Raw genomic sequence first — 20949 nt, 5'->3', positions numbered from 1 at the left:
CCCATCCTGCCCCCTATTTATTCTGTTTTCTCCTTTGACCCCATCCCTTTTCAAAAATGTTTGCTTCTAACTACCCTCTCCCCCAATCTTCCCTCTCTTCTATCTCCTGCCTCTTATCTCCTACTCCCCTATTATCCTGTAGGGTAAGATACCCAATTGACTGTGTATGTTATTCCCTCCTTAGGCCAAATTCGATGAGAATTAGGTTGTCCCATTCCCTTTCACCTTCCTGCTCTTCCCTTTCACTTTAACAGTGTTCTCTTGCATCTTTTATATGAAATAATGTACCCTAATCTATCGCTCCCTTTCTTCTTCTCCCAATAAATTCCTCTCTCATCTCTTAATTTTATTTTTTAGATATCATCCCTTTATATTCATTCTGTGCCCTCTATGTATACCTGTACACACATATACATACACTCACATATGTATTTATACACACATACACCCTCCTATACATACATATATATGTATGGACACACACACATATATTCCCTTCAACTATCCACATACTGAGAACAGTCTTAAGAGTTACAATTATTGTTTTTCCATGTAAATAGTTCAGCTTGAATAAGTTCCTTATGATTTCTTTTTCCTGTTTACCTTCTCATGCTTCTCTTGCTTCTTGTATTTGAAAGTCAAATTTTCTGTTCAACTAAGGTTTTTTCATCAAGAATGCTTTAAAGTCCTCTACTTCACTCAATGACCATATTTTTCCCTGTAGCATTATGCTCAGTTTTTCTGGGTAGGTGATCCTTGGTTTTAATCCTAGCTCCTTTGACCTCCAGGATATCCTATTCCAAGCCTTTCAGTTCCTTAATGTAGAAGCTGCTAGGTCTTGTGTTATCCTGACTGTGTTTCCACAATACTCAAATTGTTTCTTCCTGACTGCTTGCAATATTTTCTCCTTGACCTGAGAACTCTGGAATTTGGCTATAATATTCCTAGGAGTTTTCTTTTTGGGATCTTTTTCAAGAGGTGACCAGTGAATTCTTTCAATTCTATTTTTCCTCTGGTTCTAGAACATCAGGGCAATTTTCCTTGAGAATTTTTTTTTTTTTTTTTTTTTTTTAGTTTTCAACTGTTTATTTGTGTTACAATCACAAGATATAATTAGTCAAAAAGACCAAAACCCATGTCATCATCTGATTCCTCGGATTCCTCTTTCTTGATTTCCTCTTTCTTCTCTTCAGCAGGGGCAGCACCAGCAGCAGGGGCAGTACCTCCAGTAGGGGCAGCACCAGCTGCCGGGGCAGCTCCACCAACTCCTACATTGCAGACGAGACTTCTGATGTCAGTGTTGGCCAGGGCCTTTGCAAATAGACCAGGCCAGAAAGGTTCAACATCTACACTTACTGCTTTAATGAGGGCATTGATTTTATCCTCCGTGACCGTGACATCATTGTCGTGCAGGATGAGGGCCAAGTAGATGCAGGAGAACTCCGAGACAGAGGCCATTTCTAGGGCTGCCTGTCCTGGTGCTAGCTGCTGGCTGAAGTCAGCCTCAGCCTCAGAGAATTTCTTGAAAGATGGTGTCTAGACTCTTTTTTTTGATCGTGGCTTTCAGGTAGTTCAATCATTTTTAAATTTTCTCTCCTGGATCTATTTTCCAGGTCAGTGGTTTTTCCAATGAGATATTTCACACTGCCTTCTATTTTTCCATTTGTTTAGATCTGTTTTGTGTTATCTTGATTTCTCATAAAGTCATTAGCTTCCAATTGCTCCAATCTAATTTTGAAGGAGTTATACTCTTCAGTGACTTTTTGACATTCCTTTTCCATTTGGCAAATTAATCTTTTAAAAGCATTCTTCTCCTCATTGGCTTTTTGGGCCTCTTTTGCCATTTGAGTTAGTTAATTTTTAAGGTGCTATTTTTTTCCATGTATTTTTGGGTCTCCTTTAGCAGGCTGTTGACTCATTTTTCATGATTTTCTTGCATCATACTCATTTCTCTTCCCAATTTTTTCTCCCCTTCTCTTACTTGAGTTTCAAAATCCTTCTTGAGCTCTTCCATGGCCTGTAATCAGTTCATATTTTTTTCTTGGAGGCTTTTGATGCAGGAGTTCTGATTTCATTGTCTTCTTCCCTCTCCATGCTTTGATCCTTCTTGTCCCCAAAAAAGGATTCTGCTGTCTGTTTGTGCTTCCATTGTTTGCTCATATTGGCAGCCAACTACTTGACTTTTTAGCTCTTTGCCATGGTAGAACTCTGCTTCCAGAATGGAGAGAGCTTAGTGCCAAATCTCCGGGGTTTTTGCAGCCACTGGAGCTATTAGATGGGCACCCTCTCTACAGCCCCCACATGCTCTGGCTCAATGGTCACATACCCCAAGACTACCACCCAAGACCACGATCTGGAACCAAGCACGTCAAAGGAAAAGCCATTACCCTCTGAATGGTCTCTTGGTTCCCCTACAATCTGCAGGCCAGGAGCACCAGAAGCAGCCAAGTGGCAGCAGCTACAGCCACCACACCTCCTCCTTCTCACTCTAGGGGCAGCAGCCAGACTGTGCTCCCCTTGTTCCCAACAAAGTTCCACACTGACCTTTTACTTTGTCTTTGGCATTTGTGGTTTGAGAAGTCTGGAAATTGCTACAGCTGCTGGTGATTTACTCTCGTGAAGTTTGCTCCAGCCATGGCTGGTAGGGGCCACCCTGGGACTAAAACTACAGCTCAGTGGAGACTGCACTAGGCTCCCAGTGGGGCTGTGATGGACCCTTCCTGCTGGTCTTCTGGGCTTCCTTCAGCGGGAGGTTTGTTTCTTTCTGTCACTTTGTGGGTTCTGTAGCTCTAAAGTTTGTTTAGAGTCATTTTTTACATGTATTGGAGGAGGTGGAAGCCAGAGCCACGTGGAAGTCCTGTTTCTACTCTGCCAACTTCTCCTCATCTATTTTATAGGGACTGGACTAGCTGAACTAGAAATCTTTGAGAAATGTAAACTAGGTATTATAAACCTGAATTTGCCTCTTCTGAATCAACACTCATTTAACTAATCCCCTGGGGCCATCTGGCCAATGTACCACTTCTCCCTAACTGTAATAGCATAGTCTAAGCCAGATATCAGGGAATCATGACCTGTGTCTCTGGGGCAGCTACTCCACTCAATTTTGTAACTCCCATCCAGGGGCCGAGCTTTCTTCATTGTCCAATAAGTAAGTGAATGCAAAACTAACACTATTAAATGGTTCTAGTGTACTTTGGGAAAGAAAATGGAGACAAGAATATTAAAGGATGATTAAGGTCTACTGAAAGTGGATGAAAATGGGATAAGGCAGACTCCTGGAAGATATCAAATGTCAATAAACTGATAGGGAGTTTCGAAAGTCAATGAACCTAAGTGTCAATTCAGTTCCTATGTTACACCTAAGGTCCAAATACTAATATTACCATTAGTCAACTAAACATAAATCATTAAAAATTAGACAATGCTTAATCTTCTAAATATCTCAATGAATGAGTCTGCTAATTGACTAGGTCTAAAATTGTATCACAGACCCAGTAAGTACTCATATTTGCTGTTCTTTAATTATAATAACAAACATTCATATAGCTCATCAAACTTTGCCAAGCACTTTGCATATATTATCTCATTTGGTACTCAGAACAACTCTAAGAGGTAATAATAATAATATTTATATATTATATATAACATAATATAGGTTATATATTAATATGTATTGTATATGTTATTTATATGTGTGCCAGGCATTGTGCTAAGTGCTTTGCAATTATTATCTCATTTATTCTCACAACAACCCTGGGAGGCAGGTGATATTATTAACCCCAATTTATATCTAAGGAAACTGAAGCTCACAGAATGTTAAATTCCTTATCCAAGGTGACTAGTACTTACTAGTCTAAGGCAAGATTTAAACTCAAGTCTTCTTGATGCCACATCTGCTTTCTATCCACCAATTTACACTCCACCCACCTACCTTGATGATGCAAATTTAGCAATGTGGCTGATTTTTGCTTGTTCTTTTACAATTCATTCCAACACTCTTTGAGTAACTATTGTGTTTGCAACACACTACCCTAGACACTGTATATTAGCCAGATTTGACTGGAGGAAGAAGAGGGGAGAGTAGGAGAGTGGCGGCTGGCAGCACTGAAGAACAGGAAAATACATCCCAGAGAAATCGTTCAAAAAGAAAGAAAAAGTATTTTGTACCAAAGATACCAGTAACAGTGACACTCACAATAGCCAAAACAACAACCTTGATACCCTACAAAAGGAGATAGCTCCAAAAAGACTTTGCTATATTAGCATTATGAAACAATATATAGCAGTTTAAAATGATAAGTTTGTAAACAGAGATTTGTGAAACAATGTTAAAACAAAAGAACAAGGAGAGACAGTATGCAGCTAATAAAATTCAAAGCTACTGTAGTGAATATATAGCTTAATGTTCACCATTTTTTATTTTTGTTATTTTTTTAAATTACAACATAAAACAAAAATATTTTTCTGGCCAATGGTCATATCAGTCAACTGACACATGTTGATATTATCTTGCGTAACAACTATGCTGAAGACAACATACCCATCTCAACTAAGACTTCTTGTAATAAACTCTAGCACTTAAAAAAAAAGTCCTTAGCCCAAAGAACCCTTAATAGAAAGGGTCATAAAGATAATAATCTTCAGGAAAGACAGCACCTCTCTAAAGAGATAATCCCATCTAATGTGTCTCCTCCCTTTGATATTCTGAGTCAACATTCATCCAACTAATCCCCTGGGGCCATCTTGCCAAAGTACCACTTTGCCCATTAAACTCAATAAAATACAATCTGTATACAGTAAGGAAAAAATAAATTGGTAAATTCTTTTTTGGAGTTAAAAAAGAGAGACCTAATTTAAATCACTCTTCCCTCCTTAATCTATATTCTTTACACATTTATTTAAATAAATCTGATCCCCAAAATTAATGGAGACAGACCATAAGAATGAATTGGGCAAAAGAAAAGTAAATTGCTGATATTCCTGACTGTATGGTAATGCATAATTTATAACCAGCTTCTAGGGAACACTATGCTCCTTTTTTAAAACATGTTGTCCCACATCTGCAGCTGAGTTTCTTTTTTGCATCCCTTTACAAGCATTTCTGACCATTGCTCTGAGACTTATACAGTCCAACAGATCCATTTTAGATTTTTCCCATCAAAATATCAGACTGAAAATTCCAGAAGAAATGTACTTGACTTGGGGTCAATGACCAACCATAATGAGGCTGGAATCCTTTTTGTTTCAATTCTCCCTAATAACATTCCCACCTAAACAATCCAGGCTATTTCTGTTACATCTCATTGCAATGACAAAAACCCATCCTTTGAAGAAGTGAACTCTTTTCAGGTCATTCAGGGAAGATATTTATTCTTTAAGGATTAATTCAGTTGGATAAAACATGCAATTGTGCCAATAAGCTAACCCAGCTCAGAATATTAACCCTGGAAGCTTTGCAAACATGTAATGATTGTACTATTTATTAATTTAGTAACCAATAGAAGCCAAGAAGAATTTTGAATTTGCATATGTCACACACAAACACAGACATACACATTCACATAGAGAGACAGAGCGATGTGCCAACTCAACCAAAGACCAAATTCTAGCTCATGCCATAGTTAGGAAAGAAAAATCAGTAATTATTTACAGCAAGCAGATGATATAGATATAAATATAGATATAGAGGCAGAAGTATATTCCTAAGCCTTTGTGCTTAAATTATCACTTCAGCCTTGATTATAACCCTTAATATCAGAAAAACTCTTGATATTTCCATGTCTGTGTTTGAATTCTCATATTATGAATATCAACTCAGAGAACAGCATTATATACACACACATATACACAGGATAAAAGGAAAGGGGATAAAGAAATAAGCATTTATACAACACCTACTATGTGCCAAGCATTGTACTATGACCATTACTAATAACAATTCGATTCTGAAAACAACCCTTAGAGGTAGGGGACGTTATTATTCTCATTTTACAGCTGAAGAAAGTGAGGCAACAAATGTGAAGTAACTTAACCAGAGTCACACAGCTAATAAGTGTCTGAGGCTAGATTTGAACTCAGGTCTCTCTAATTCCCAGTGTTTTACACACTCTGCCTCCTAACTGCCTGAGAGAAAGACTGACAGACGATAGATAGATATGTAAGTATACATATTTGCACATACAGATCTATATCTGTATATGCATGTCTGTACATGTATATATGTGTATATAAATATATATACAACTTAGATGTAGATATCATTTGACCCTCCGAGGCTTGACTGAATTGTTATAAGATGAAATGAAATTGATCTAACAATTTGCTTTGCATAGTCATGTTTGCATTAAATATGTTTCCAGTATTTGCAATTCTGTTTCCTAGAGATTTATTCCATTATATCTCCAACACACTCCTCTGGCATTTAGCTCTTCAGAATTTGGCTCCTGCCTATCTTCCCAAGTTTATTTCACATTACACTAAAAACCATTGTATAAAGAGGGAAAATGAAGACTAAAGAGAGCAAAAAAACACTACTGATGAAAATTTGTAGGGACTGTCTGAGAAATTATGACATTTTATGCACTAAAATTAATTCATTTACAAGTAAATCCTTGTAAAGTATGTTCAACTAGTTGTACCGATACTTAAAATAAAATTTATAACATCTAATAAAATAGAAGCAATGACTTTTTTTAAACTTTTGCAAAATTGCAACCCCTTTGTTCTCACAACTTTGCTTATTTTTATACCTATAATAGCATGGTATTTCTTTCCATGCCCACTTCATGACCTCACCTGATTCTATTCTAGCACTCCTATTTGCCTTTCAGGTATTAGGTCTTTCTTACCCATAGATCACAGAGCTAAAAATGTGTCCTCATAGAAACCCTGGGTTCTCTTCAGGAAACTCTGGCATATGCAGACACAGACATTACTCACTTGGCACTAGGCCATCGCATTTATTATCTGCTCACTGCACCCATTCCTTCTGTTTCTCCCCCTCTCTGCTGCCTTTCTAAATCTGGCTGCCGAGGTGATTATGCTGGGAAAGTCTGGCTGGTGCATGAATCCAAAAGCCATGTTGTGGAAAGTCTTCCCTACACCCCCAAGCATCTGGATGCCAATATATTTCCCCAATGATCTCTTTTCAAGTTCTGCTGCTGGCTCAATTATCACTGAATTTTTAAGGGTTGAAAGGGATATTTGAGACCATCTCGTTCAACCTCATACCTTATGTAGGAATCCAACTCTACAACACCCCTGGAATTTAGCTGCTTACAAGTATATCTATTAGACCAATACCCAGTCAATCCCTACAAGGGTCATTTCACTAGTCAGGAAGATGCCAGCTGTCATGGCATCTCCTTTGCATTTACGAATAAAGGAATTCCCGGGGGATGATAGAGAACCCATTGGAAAATGGGCATGAACTCTGGGACATTTGCCCAGAGATACAGAAGGAATTTGACCCATACCCTTTGAGCTACATGGCTCAGCCAGCCCACACTCTGCTCAGCCTCCCACTGACATACCAAGTTTTTAATGTATGAATCATAAGTCAGACCTGACTGGCTTTCTGTTCTACAAGGACACAAACAGAGCATCACAGCATTTCAATCCCAGGGGTAGGACTTCTAAGAGCTGAGAAGTTGGGGGGGAATTTCTTTCTTTTTTTTAACTAAATTATTGATTTGCCTCTCAAAAACCAGCATGTAATTTTTAAAAGTCTGTTAATATAAACTAAAATATGAAGTTAATAGAAAGCATATAAAACAAAAAATATAAAATCTATTAACATAAAGTATAAAATATAAATAATATGAAGTACTGTCCTTATTCTTACAATTTCTTATTAGCAAATCCCAGAAGGAATTAAATGGAATTTTTAAAATATAAAGAGATGGGAGTAGAAACAGGACTTCCACGCAGCTCTGCTACCACCACCTCCAATTCATGTAAAAGGGGACTCTGAACAAACTTTGGAGCTACAGAACCCACAAAATGACACAGAGAAGCTAACCTCCCACTGAGGACAGCCTGGCAGGAATCAGCCAGTGCCATGCTCTGGGAGCCGACCCCAGCCTCACAAGCCTGAGGTTTTAGCCCCAGGGTGGGCCTGACCAACCACCAGCTGGAAGGACTCCAGATCACCAGCAGCTGTGGCCGTTTCCAGAATTATCAACACATAGATGCTAAGGACAAAGTGCGAGGTCAGTGCAGTGTGGACTTTGGGACCCAGTAGTTGGGAGTGCATCAGCTTTTGCTCCCCGGGCAAGAAGCCTCTGAGGGCTGCTGCACAGCCGCTGCCATGTGGCAGCTTCAGCTCCTGGCCTGCAGAAAGTAGGGGGACCAAGCGTCCAGTCTGAAGGGTAATTACTCTTGCTTTAACCTGCTTGGGTCTAGATTGCAGTCTAGGGTGGAGGTCCTGGGGTGTGTGACCAGCTTGCCAGAGCATGTGGAGACCTCAGAGAGGTCACCCAACTAATACTTTCAGCAGCTGAGAAAATCCCAGCGTTTGGGATGAAGCTCCCCTGTCTGGTGGCAGAGTTCTACTGTGGCAAAAAGCCTAGGGTCAAGTGACTGAGGGGAGAAATGACCGGGCAAAGGAAACAAAGCAGACAGAAGATTCCAACATTAGACTTGTATTTTGGGGACAAAAAGGAGCAAAGCATGGATCAGGAGGAAAACAGTGAAGTCAGAACTCCTGCACCAAAAGCTTCAAAGGAAAATACGAGCTGGCTACAGGCCATAGAGGACCTTAAGAAGCAGATAAGAGAAGTGGAGGAAAAATTGGGAATAGAAATGAGAACAATGCAAGAAAATTGTGAAATGAGAGTCAACACCTTGACTGAGGAAAATAACACCTTAAAAAATAGACTAACTCAAATGGCAAAAGAGGCTTAAAAAGCCAATGAGAAGAATGCCTTAAAAAGCTGAATTTGCCAGATGGAAAAAGAATCTCAAAAGCTCAATGAGGAGAATCATTCCTTCAGAATTAGATTGGAGCAAAGGGAAGCTAAGGATTTTATGAGAAATCAAGATGTTGTTAAACAGATCCAAACAAATGAAAGAATAGAAGACAATGTGAAATATCTCATGGGAAAAACTACTGACCTGGAAAATAGATCCAGGAGAGATAATTTTAAAATTATTGGACTACCTGAAAGCCATAATCAAAGAAAGAACCTAGAAATCATCCTCTAAGATATTCTCAAGGAAAACTGCTCTGATGTTTTAGAACCAGAGGGCAAAATAGAGATTGAAAGAAACCACTGATCACCTGAAAAAGATCTCAAAAAGAAAACTCCTAGGAATATCATGGCCAGGTTCTGAAATTCCCAGATCAAGGAGAGAATATTACAAGCAACCAGGAAGAAACAATTTGAATATTGTGGAAACACAATCAGGATAACTCAGGATCTGGCAGCTTCTACACTGAGGGATCGAAGGGCTTGGAATATAATATTCCAGAAGTCAAAGGATCTGGGATTAAAACCAAGAATCACCTACCCAGCAAAACTGAGTATCATCTTTCAGGGGAACATATGGTCATTCAGTGGAATAGAGGATTTCAATCATTCTTGATGAAAAAAACAGAGTTGAATAGAAAATTTGACATTCAGATACAAGAAGCAAGAGAAGCATGAGAAGGAAAACAGGGAAAAGGAATCATAAGGAACTTATCAAAGTTGAACTATTAACATTTCTACATGGAAAAATTATAATTGTAACTGATGAAACTTTTCTCAGTATGAAAATAGTTGAAGGGAATATAAATATATATATATATATATATATATATATATATATATATATCAGAGGGTATATGGGCGTATGAATACATATATGAATGTGTATTATGTTTACAGGTATACATAGATAGAGGGCACAGGACCAATTTAATAGGAAGGGATGATACTTAAAAGGTGAAATTAAGAGGTAAGAGAGGAATATAATGAGAGGAGATGGGGAGAGACAGAATGGGGTAAACTATCTCATATAAAAGAGGCAAGGGGAAATGGTTACAATGAAGGGGAAGCATAGGAAGGCAAAAGGGAATGGGTCAACCTTATTCTCATTGAATTTAGCTCAGGGGGGGAATGGCATGCACACTAAATAGGGTATCACCCTACAGAAGAGTAGGGGGGCAGGGGATGAGATGGGGGATGATGGAAGGAAGGGCAGGCTGAGGGGGAGGGAAGTTGGAAGTACCCACTTTTGAAAAGGGACGGGATCAAAGTAGAGAATAGAACAAGTGGGAGGTGGGAAAGGAGGGAGGGAAATATAGTCAGTCTTTTACAATATATCTACTATGGTAATGTTTTGCATTAGCTACACATGTACAACCTATACTGAACTGCCTATCTTCCTAGTAAGGGTGGGTGACAAGGGAGGAAGGGAATGACTCTGGAATTCAAAGTTTTAAAATCAAATGTTTAAATATATATATACTATTATTAATACTATTTTACATGTAATTGGGAAATAAGGTATACAGGCACTGGGGCATAAAGATCCACCATACCCTACTGGAAAAGTCGAAGGGGGTATGGGAAAAGATATGGGAGAGAACAGATTGTAGGAGGGGATATCCAGTGGGATCTCTGTTTTGGGGGGGTGGGTAGGGGATAAATGGGGAGAAAATTTGTAATTCAAAATCTGGAGGAAATGAATGATGTAAATCAAAAGTTCATAAAGCATTTGAAAGATGAAAAAAAAATAAAGGATGTCCAGTTGTGTGCTTAAGGTTTAAAATGTATAGAGGGGAATGATGGAAATATGGAATATGATGGAAATATGGTGGAAATCACTTCAGTGTTCCGAAACTAGACTCCAAGGGCACTTCACCACATCATGAAATTTAGCAGCATCAGCAATGACTTTAGTCAAAAGAAGACAGAAGACTCACATCTCAAGGGCAAAGGGGGACTAAGTTCTCCCCAACAATGCATATACATCCTTACCCAACTCAATATTTGTTAAGCACCTACTCTAAGTAAGGCACTATGCTGTGTGTAGAGGAAAAATAAAATAGTCTCTGCCCTAAGGGGGAGGATATTCTACTAGCTGAATGCATACAAAAATAAGTATATAGGAAATAAGTACAAATTTTATTTTGGTGGGGGGAAGGGAGAGACTAGAACTTTGAATACCTTTAGTTTAGAGCAGAGGTGTCAAACTCATGGCTTTTGAATTAGATTAAAATGTAATTAGGAAATGTTTAACAAAATTTAAAAAAAATACAGTAAATTTGTGGTTTTCTAAGTCAATCTGTGACCCACAGGTTCTATTTAAATCTGACAACATTGGATTAGAGAACTCCTAAAAAAGAAACTTTCTCTATTGATGCCTATTGGCTCCATCTCTACAATTTACAGATCTTGGGGATGGCAAGGATGTTCAGAGGTGAAATGATTTGCTCAGGGTCGCCTAGCCAACAAATCTCAAAGGCAGAGGTTGAACCTATGTTCCTAACTCCTAGGCCAGCTCTATCCTACGCTATATTCTTATCTCTAATAAGTCAATAATACAAAGTCATTTCAAGAAGAGAAAATGTATACAACTCAGAGATCTGGAAAGGTTTCATGTAGGAGTTGGCATCTGGCATCTGCTGTGAAGGAGGCTAGGGATTCCAAATGACAGAGGTGAGGGGGGTATGCATTCCAATCATAGAGGATCACCCCTGCCAAGGCCCAAAAGAAGAGATGGAATGTTAAGTATGGAGAATAGCTAGTGGGCAAGCTTGACTGCATCAGAAAGTACATGGAGAGAAGCTATATGAAATCAATCAATCAACAAAGAACTAAGATTGGAAAGGCAAATTGGCAGTCAGATTGTGTAGGGTTTAAACGCCAGGCTGAGGATTTTGTGTCTTATCCTAGATGCAACAGGAAAATACTGGAGTTTTTTTTTTTCATTTGGGGGTTGTATAATGAGATCTGTGTTTTAGGAGTATTAATTTGGGGACTGCATGAAGGATGGATCGGATAAGGGAGACCATTTAGAAGACTACTGTAATATCCCATAGACAACATACTCATTCCCCTTTCTGGACAACCATTCATAAAGCGACGGAATTTTAAAGGATTCCACTGGAAAGGCAAAATAACAACACATATCCACAAATTTACACCTCTAGCATCTCTGGCTAGAACAATCAGGGTCCAGGTATTTGAGGCTTCTAGACAGATTTGTGTGGGTCAGGTAGAATACTACTTATTCATATTCTTCCTGACAATAAAAAGGTTCCATTTTTTTTTGGAGGGTAGAAGGAAGGCAATTGGGATTAAGTGACTTTCCCAAGGTCACACAAATAGTAAGTGTGTCAAGTGTCAAGTGTCTAAGGCCGGATTTGAACTTGGATCTTCCTGATTCCAGGGTTGATGCTCTATTCACTGAGCCACTTAGCTTTCCCCCTATTATTTTACAAAATGAAAATCTATTCCTGCCCAGAATGTTAGGTGGCATTGCAACTTGATGCTCCATCACTGTTTTCCAAAAACAAACCTCATTCTGAGAGGATCGTGTACATCTTATGATGAAATGCCACTAGACTAAAGTCAGGAGAAAAGATAACCCCTAAAGGAGGAAAAAAAATAAACTACTCTCATAGCACCATCAACGTCCAACTCAACCATCCTTCTCTACTGAAAAAGGTCAATGTGACAAGGGAGGAACATACAGGAGCATCTTGACCAGCTTTTGAAAGCAACCAGCTGATTCTAAACTGGTCCAAATTCATCAACAGTTTCTCTACTTGTGACTATAGATACCAATGATTTTCATTGCAGAACAGAAGAGGAGAACAGAGACTTTTAAGTATGATCAATACATCATGAACCTGTCTTCAAAAAAAATTTTAAATGTGTACCATAACATGTCATTACATTCCAGTAGAATGAAAACTCCTTGAGATCAGGGCCTTGAGGACAGACCACAGTGGACACTATGCTGAGCCTGGAGCCAGGAAGACCTTAGTTCAAATTCAGCCTTAGAAACTTACTGTGTGACTCTGGACAAGTCACTTAGGCTCTGTTTGCCTCAATTTCCTCAACTGGAATATGGGATAATAATAGCACCTACTTCTTACGGATGTGAAGATCAAATGAGGTAATATTTGTAAGGCTCTTAGTACAGAGCCTTTCACATAACAGGTATTATATAAATAATTATTCCCTTCCCTTAAACCTATTAACATTTACCTTATTAGTAGGTACTATATAAAAGCTCATTTCCCTTCCCTCCTCTCCCCTCAATTTCATATTTCTGTAGTAACAGTGGGTGGTACTAACATTTGACCTTTTTTACTCCTTCCTTCCTTCTGAAAGGTACAGACTGAATCTCATCCAGGCCTGATCTATCCCTGCCCTTACCCCCTTCTTTTCTCACACTGGGGGCTGGAGAGTGATAAATTACAGCCTAAGAGCAACATGATGCCCCTCAGGTCCAACTAATTCCTTTCTCTCTTATTTTCTAGTGTTAATATTGGATGGAAAGGAAATAAAATAATCACAATAGCTTAGAGCCCCCAGTTAGGAAAATTTCTAATATTCAAATCAAGGTTAAGTTCTTGGCCCTAACTTGAATTTTTACGCTTCTCTGGCTAAATCCTAACCTCTCTATATTTGAGGCAAAATCATGTATAGGAAATGTTTAGGTAAAAGAAATAGAATATATTGCAGTGTCTGTTACTGTAATGCCACAAAGAAGGGAAGCTGAGAAAAAAGTAGACCTTTTTTTTGAGAACTACCCATAGTCCTTAAAGAAGTGAGTATAGGGGCAGCCAGGTGGAGCAGTGAGTAAGAGCGCCGGCCCTGGAGTTGGGAGACCCAGGATCGGTTCTGGCCTCAGATTCTTAGCACCCACACAAAATAACTGGCCATGTAACCTTGAGCAAGTTACTTAACCCCAATTGCCTTAAAAAAAAAAAGTGAGTATGTCTGATAGCTTCAGTCCAAGTCCTTTGTTCCATGATATCTATAAGGACCCAACGGCCTACCTTGATCTTTCCCTTCTATGTCATGACTCAGCTGTGACTTAATGCTTCTACTGAACTACAAATCCCAGAGTGCTAGTCAGGTCTTGACCCCCAATTTATTTGTGTCCCCAGTGCCTATTGCACTGAGTATATGTAGTATGTTGAGTATACCGTAGGTGTTTAATTAATGCTTGTGGATTGAACAAGAAAACTTGATGAATGTAACCTCAGGACATTGTATAAACACACTGCTACTATGACATTATTAACAGTATCTCCAATTCATTAACGCCTCTGGGAACTATGGAAATATGATGCAATGGAAAGAGTGTTGGACTTCAAGCCAAGAGAGATATGGGTTCAAATCTCACCACTTACATTTATTAGTTTTATTACTATGGGCAAGTCACTTAACCTTTCTGGGTCTCAGTTTCCTCACCTTTAAAATTGGGATGATTAAAACACTTCTAGTATCTAGAGAAGTGTTGTGAGAATCAAACGAGATAGGGGCATTCTGGGAAGATGGCAGAAGAGGTCAGAAACATCCAGGTTCTCCAGATTTCCTCCACAAACAGACGGAAAATCACCATGCATTGAATGTAGAGTAGCAAAAATAAAGGTTCTGCAGTCGTCCTCCTAAGATAACTTAAGAGGACCTCAGAAAAGACAGGTCTTCCATTGGCTGAGGTTTGGTCTGAGTGAGTAGACACCTCTAGTTCAATTCCACTCAATCAACAAACAGCAGGCCCAGGAGGCAGACTAGGTCTCATGAAATTTCACAAACTTTCATCTAAGGAATAGCCGATCCTTGAGTGGGGAAAGATTAAAGACCCCACTCCCAAACCTCCTCCCACCCTTGTTTCTGGAAGGCAGGCCTACTGGTGCTGATCACAAGTGATTCAGGTTACAGAAATATAAGAGAGAGGGAGAAGAGGAGGGAAGGGAAATGAGTATTTATGTAGCACCTACTAATAAGGTAAATATTTCACAAGCAATCAACATTTTTTTATTATGCTACATTATGGAAATATTTGTTCTATTACATAAATTAAAAAGAAAATAAATTTGGAAAAAAAAAGAAAAGAATCAAATGAGATGTGTGTAAAGCACTTTGTAAAGCCTATAATACAATATAAATGTCATATATTATTTCATAATATATCCAAAATTTTTTTATTTAATATTAGCTATATGGAGTAGATAGATTCATTTAGAGTGAGAAGACCTTCATTTAACAGATAAGAAAACTGAGTCGCAGAGAGGTTAGGCAATTTGCCCAACATCGCATAGGCGTAACAAGGATCAGAATCAGAATTCAAGCCCAGGCCCTCTGATTTCAGAACCTGTACTTTCTACTACACCACATTCTCTGCCCATCATCATACATAACACAAATAAGCTGGTGTCTCTGCACAGCCCTCCCTCACTTAAGTTCACTTGCAAGTCATGGCATCACCTTCCTAATGTCATGGTCCTCTAGGACAAACAACTTATAAAGTACAGATTTTATTTGATCTGATCCAGTTGAAAGCAAAGTAGGGCCAACACCAGGCAAAGAAGTCTTCAGACTTCATCGCATCCCGCTCCTCATCGCCTCCTCCTCCTTTGGCCTCCCACCCCACAAAACCTCCCAGGGCTCTTAGTTCTCCTCTTGGCCCATGACCCACTTAATAAAACGCCAGGATCTGATCTCAGTCTTTTAGATTCCAGAGTAGATTATCTGGTTATACTGCAGAATTCTTTTCCTTGCATTACCTTAACCAAGCGTTTACATTTCAAACCTATTATCTCTAATTGTAGAATGAAAGACTTTAACCTTTTTTAAAGTAATTTCATGAATCAATAAGGCGGGGAGGGAAACTGCTTATTCCTGATCTCTCTTCATTAAATGGAGGTTCTAATGCTGTACCAGATCCCCCACAATGAATTTTTAACTCTCCTTTTCTTTACTCCTTATTAGAGAAACTTGGTTCAGGTTAAGCACCTGCAGAAATCTGTACCTTCCATCAAAACCCATGAACAGTGAAACCTCACTAAAAACGCCTTCATCAGTACCAACTCTAAATCAAGTCCTTTCACATCAGTCTTGTCCCCATGGACCAAAGAGCTAGAATTGTAGATCACAGATTTAGAGCTGGAAGGGACCTCAAGGATCACTGAAGCCAATGCTTCATTTCACAGATGAGGAAACTGAGGTCGAGAGACTTGCCCAGACAGGTTGTCTGTCTGAGGCAGGATTTGAACTTAGGTATTCCTGACTCCAAGCCTAAGGCTCTAACCACTTAGGTACCTAGTTTGTTGTATGACCAGGGTGGGGTAGAGTGGGAGATACGATAATCACATCTCCCACTCCACCCCACCCTGGTCATACAGCAAACTGGAGTAATTCCCATGACAGGAACAAAAATCAGAGATCTATAGTTAATAAAATTCACAAAACCAATAAATTTTGGTTCAGTATCTCAAGATTTACTGACCTGTTTGGAGGTGAAGACTGGAAATGAGATTCTGCCAAGGAAAGCATACTATGCTAGATAACTTGCCTAGAACATCAGTTCTAAAAATAATCAGCGCCAAACTGTGAGCCTGAGAAGAACCAAAGCATATAGGACAAACAGGATTATTCTGATGTCATGTACATTCTGAAGATTCCACACTACTGCAATAAACTTGTGCCTGGGTATATAAGCATCAGAAAATTATAAAATCCCTATCAGATTCCAGCCTTTCAATAGTTCCATCATTAACATCTTTATCATACAAGTGTTTCACCCCCATCCACCCACCTACACACCTCTTCACATCGTTGTATCTGCATTGACTTATGTACTCCATGGTGACCTGACTTTACTCATTTGGGAAAGGCAGGTTTTAAAATAAACATACTTGATTACATCATTAATTCTGCAGTCTAACTCATATAGGTATCTTCTCCATTAGTGTGGACTGTCATTCATCCATAACCCATCATTTTAGGGAATTCATGTCCATCTCTCCCTAAATGTTCCATAAAGGATCTACCCAAAGCACTGGGAGGCTTCCTGTAAATCTTTTAATATTTTATGGATATCAATACAACACTTAGGTTGTCCAAGTGTTATAGTTCAGTGGAAAGAGCCCTGGTTCTGGATTCAGAGGTCCTGGGTTCATATCTTGTCTCTAACTCTTACTGCCTGGGTGACCTTTGGCAAGATATGCCCTCCCTAGGCCTTGGTTTCCTCATCTGTAAAATGAAGGATTGTACTAAACGGCCTCTGAAGTCTCTCTGAGCTACAGATCTATGATTCTATGATGCTTTTCTCTTGTTATGTGACCATCTCATCTTCTTTTCTAGGTAGTCATAAATGCCCTAATTTTGTCTTTCATACTGCTGTCTACAAATCATCAATAATAAAATGCTATAATCTGTTCACATGCATTAAGTGTCTTTCCAGTGCCCTTTGGATCACTTGTAATTGTGATGTTTATGTGATTCTTCTTCCTAGCCATCTGTGATAGTAATGGCAATTAAAGATTCCCCTGTATTGGCTTGGTTTTCAAATTGATTGTGTTAAAACCCAGAGTTTGTTAATCCCACCTGTGGGATGGGCTTGTTGATGTGAAAAGAAAGTCCTGAACTGGGAGGAGCTGGTGAGGTAGATTTGGAGACACAAGAGAGAGGCGGAAGATCTTTTTGGTAGCAGCACCTCGTGGAGAGAGAGAGACTAAGAGAATTGCTGGTGGCCGCTTTGAATAGCCCTGGACTTTTGAGACCTGCCCTCTGAGCTGCCAAGGACTGAGGAGACATGGCTGTTTTGCTGGTACTTTGTCTGTCTGTTTTGATGTTATTTTGCCAGATTTGTCCACTGGTGAAAGACTGTCCTTTTGTTGAAGTAGTCCTGGAACCTGGCTGTTCGCTAAGAAGCCCTGAGACTGTCCTGCAGACAGAGAGTGAATACTGTCCACTGGTGAGGGACAGTACTGTTGTTGCAGGGGTCTTGAGACTGTCCTGCAGACAGAGTGAATACTGTCCACTGGTGAGGGACAGTGCTGTTGTTGCAGGGGTCTGGGAGCCTTTCTGTTGGTTCAGAAGCCCTGAAGAAGGATTTTCTTGTTGTATGTTTACAGAAATCCTGGGAGAGGGCTTTGCTAATGTGTTCAGGGGTTCTAGGACTGTTCTACAGACAGACGATAAATTCATGAAGGGACTGGCAATGTATCTTATGGCCTTGCTAAGCCTTGTCTCCCCAGGAACTAAGATTGCTGAGAACTTGCCTCGTGTCAAGATGAAGAAAAGACCTCCATTTGGGTATTAAGTGCTGTGTTTAAACTTGATGTAACTCTGGGGTAGATTCAATTGTGATCCTGGGGGTGGGGAACTTTTGACCTTATTGTGCTCTGTGATTGACAAATGAAGGTACTTTACCTATGTTTGGAAACTAATCTCCATTTGAGAAGAGGGGTTTTGTGGTGGACTTAATTAAGGTATAGCCTAGGGATGGAGTAGTATTTAGAACAGGGACTTTGTAATTGATTGAATGATTGGAAGATCCTGGGGTGGGGTAGTACTTGGAGATTATTTAATCACACTTAGTAAATGCTGTATTTTGAATGATGTCATGTTTTGATCTTCTCTGTTCTGGGTTTGTTACTGAATAAAATAGAGAGCACCTATGCTGGTATTTTGAACCTGGGAAGTTGCCTTTGCTTGGTATTACATTACACCATCCCTAGGAAAATACGAGTAAAGATGAGCTTTTGCAGGAGGGAGAAAGTTTGGCTCTTAGAAGGAATTACACAATTTTCCAAATACGTTCCAAATCAATTTCCTCTCCCTAATAATAGTGGAGGGGAAGAAAGAGGAGGAGGAGAAGAACTAACATTTATATAGCACTATAAAATTTGCAAAGTGCTTTACAAGATACAATTATCTCATCTGATCCTGATACCTTCTAAAGTATTCAATTCTGGGTCCAGTTCACCATCCATCTAAGATACAGGCATGTCATATTGAGGGCAACAGGCATTCTTCATCCACTTTTCCGCCATACAGGTAGTTAAATTCATACTCATCAATATTCCTAAATGTGAGTGATCACGGATCTCTATAAGCAGGGAAGGCCTAGTGTGTTCCAAGACTTGAGACAATCAGTACAATATCATTAGCAAATAATACGAGCATATGAAAAACCTCTCCATGAACAAGGAATCCCTTTTCTATTGAATTTCTACCAGAATATCTTCTGCGATGTTAGAAAATAAAGACTATGTTTCTCTCTCTTTGAAGTCTTAATGGAGGTTGGTTATCAGAAAATTACCAAACAAAGTTAGTTCCCAGGGAGCATCCGTTACAGAATCTCATATCACCTTAACGGATGTATAGGAGACACACTTTTGGAGGACAGCATTTTGAGGTTATGTTTTACTCAACCAAGTCAAATGCTCTTCTATAATCGACAAAGAAAAACTACAGAATTTACATTCACTATGCCTCTCAATTACATGTCTCTGAAGATATGGCCTGCTATAGAAAATCATGAGCAAAGTCTCACAGTTACCTTCCTACATTATTTTCAAAGATACTCTCAACACAGACTACCGTGTTTCCCCGATAATAAGACCTATCCCGAAAATAAGCCCTCCTCTTACTGTGTAAGATTCCTCTAAAATAAGCCCTCCCCCGAAAATAAGCCCTATTGAGATTGCTACTGTAGTGAAGGTGATCCCCTGCGCTACACGCTACATTACGGTACCCTCTGTATGCACCACCACCCCCCCCCGGGAGAAACGCACGCTGTGCTCCGAGCTGCATCCAATCAGAGCTGCAGCAGTGAGCGCATCATCCTGTTCTTCCCCAGTGATTTGCTTGCTGGCGCCATTGAGAGCAGTGCCATGGAGGAGAGCTGAGGCAGGACAACATAAAAACCCGGTATGTAAGCGGGAGTGAGGGGGCATGATGGAGGATAAAAAGGGCATGATGGAGGAAAAAAGAAGAACTCAGGGGGCATGATGGAGTGAAAAGAAGGACTGATGGTCATAATTTTATTATTCTGTCTGTTTTGACCCCCAGACATGAGTACAAAAAGGAAGAGCTACTGTATACCGTTGAGTATAAGAAAGCAATTGTAGAGGAGTCACATGGCAAGAATCTTGCAGTTTTCTGTAAAGAAAAACTTTTGGATCTTCGAATGGTCAGAAAATGGAGAGCAGATTATAATAACCTCAATCAACAGGTGGATGAGGGAAAAGGGAAAAAGCGCAGGTCTGGATCAGGTCGGCAGCCCTTATATCCTGACTTGGAGATCCTCATTAGTGAATGGATTGCTGACAGGAGAGCAAAGGCCTTGGTTGTGCGCAGGGCTGATATTCAAGCATTTGCCCTTTCAATAGCACCAGAGTTTGAAATGGTCTCAGAAGGATTCAAAGCATCACAACACTGGTTGGACGGTTTCCTTCAACGGTATGAACTGTCCCTAAGAAGATCAACAACACTGTTTAAGCTGGAAGATGCTGAAGTTATTAAACGTGCACTTGCATTTAAGTCCTTTATTGATAGGATCGACATTTCCAAGTACCAAATCTGCAATATGATTGCTATGGATGAAACTGCAGTGTTTATGGGACAAGGATCTCAAACAACAATTCATCACAGGGGTGCAACGTCAACCTACATTCCCACCACTGGCTATGAAAGTGCACGGGTCACCTGTGTTTTGGCAATTCGTTTGGATGGAAAGAAAGCCACACCTCTAATCATCAGTAAGGGCAAGAAAGATAAGATTGAACGTGTATCTGGCATTTACGTTCTTGAAACCGAAAAAGCCTGGTGTACACAAGCCGTTATAAGAAAGTGGGTTGATTTAATGCTGCCACTTGTTATACGAGGTAACCAAAGAGGTCTGATAGTCTGGGATTCAGCCAGCACTCACCGTGCTAAAGAAATGAAGAACTTCCTTGCAGAGAGAAGAATAGATCAAGTAATGATTCCT

General features: G+C 39.6%; 1 protein-coding gene and 1 pseudogene across 1 annotated transcript in view; both read right to left on the bottom strand.

Moving 5' to 3' along the window:
- FRMD3 (FERM domain containing 3) overlaps positions 1 to 20949 on the bottom strand; it is a 348473-nt gene that overhangs the window by 206829 nt on the left and 120695 nt on the right. The gene's annotated exons all lie outside the window — the stretch shown is intronic.
- Positions 1049 to 1507, bottom strand: LOC138143201 (large ribosomal subunit protein P1 pseudogene; annotated as a pseudogene).

The sequence above is a fragment of the Petaurus breviceps genome, unplaced genomic scaffold (assembly GCF_028583685.1).
Source record: "Petaurus breviceps papuanus isolate PSGF00001 unplaced genomic scaffold, PetGlider_PUasm1.0 138, whole genome shotgun sequence".
Lineage (NCBI taxonomy): Eukaryota > Metazoa > Chordata > Mammalia > Diprotodontia > Petauridae > Petaurus > Petaurus breviceps.
Note: the sequence above shows the minus strand (reverse complement) of the source record. Positions and strands in the feature narration are given on the sequence as shown.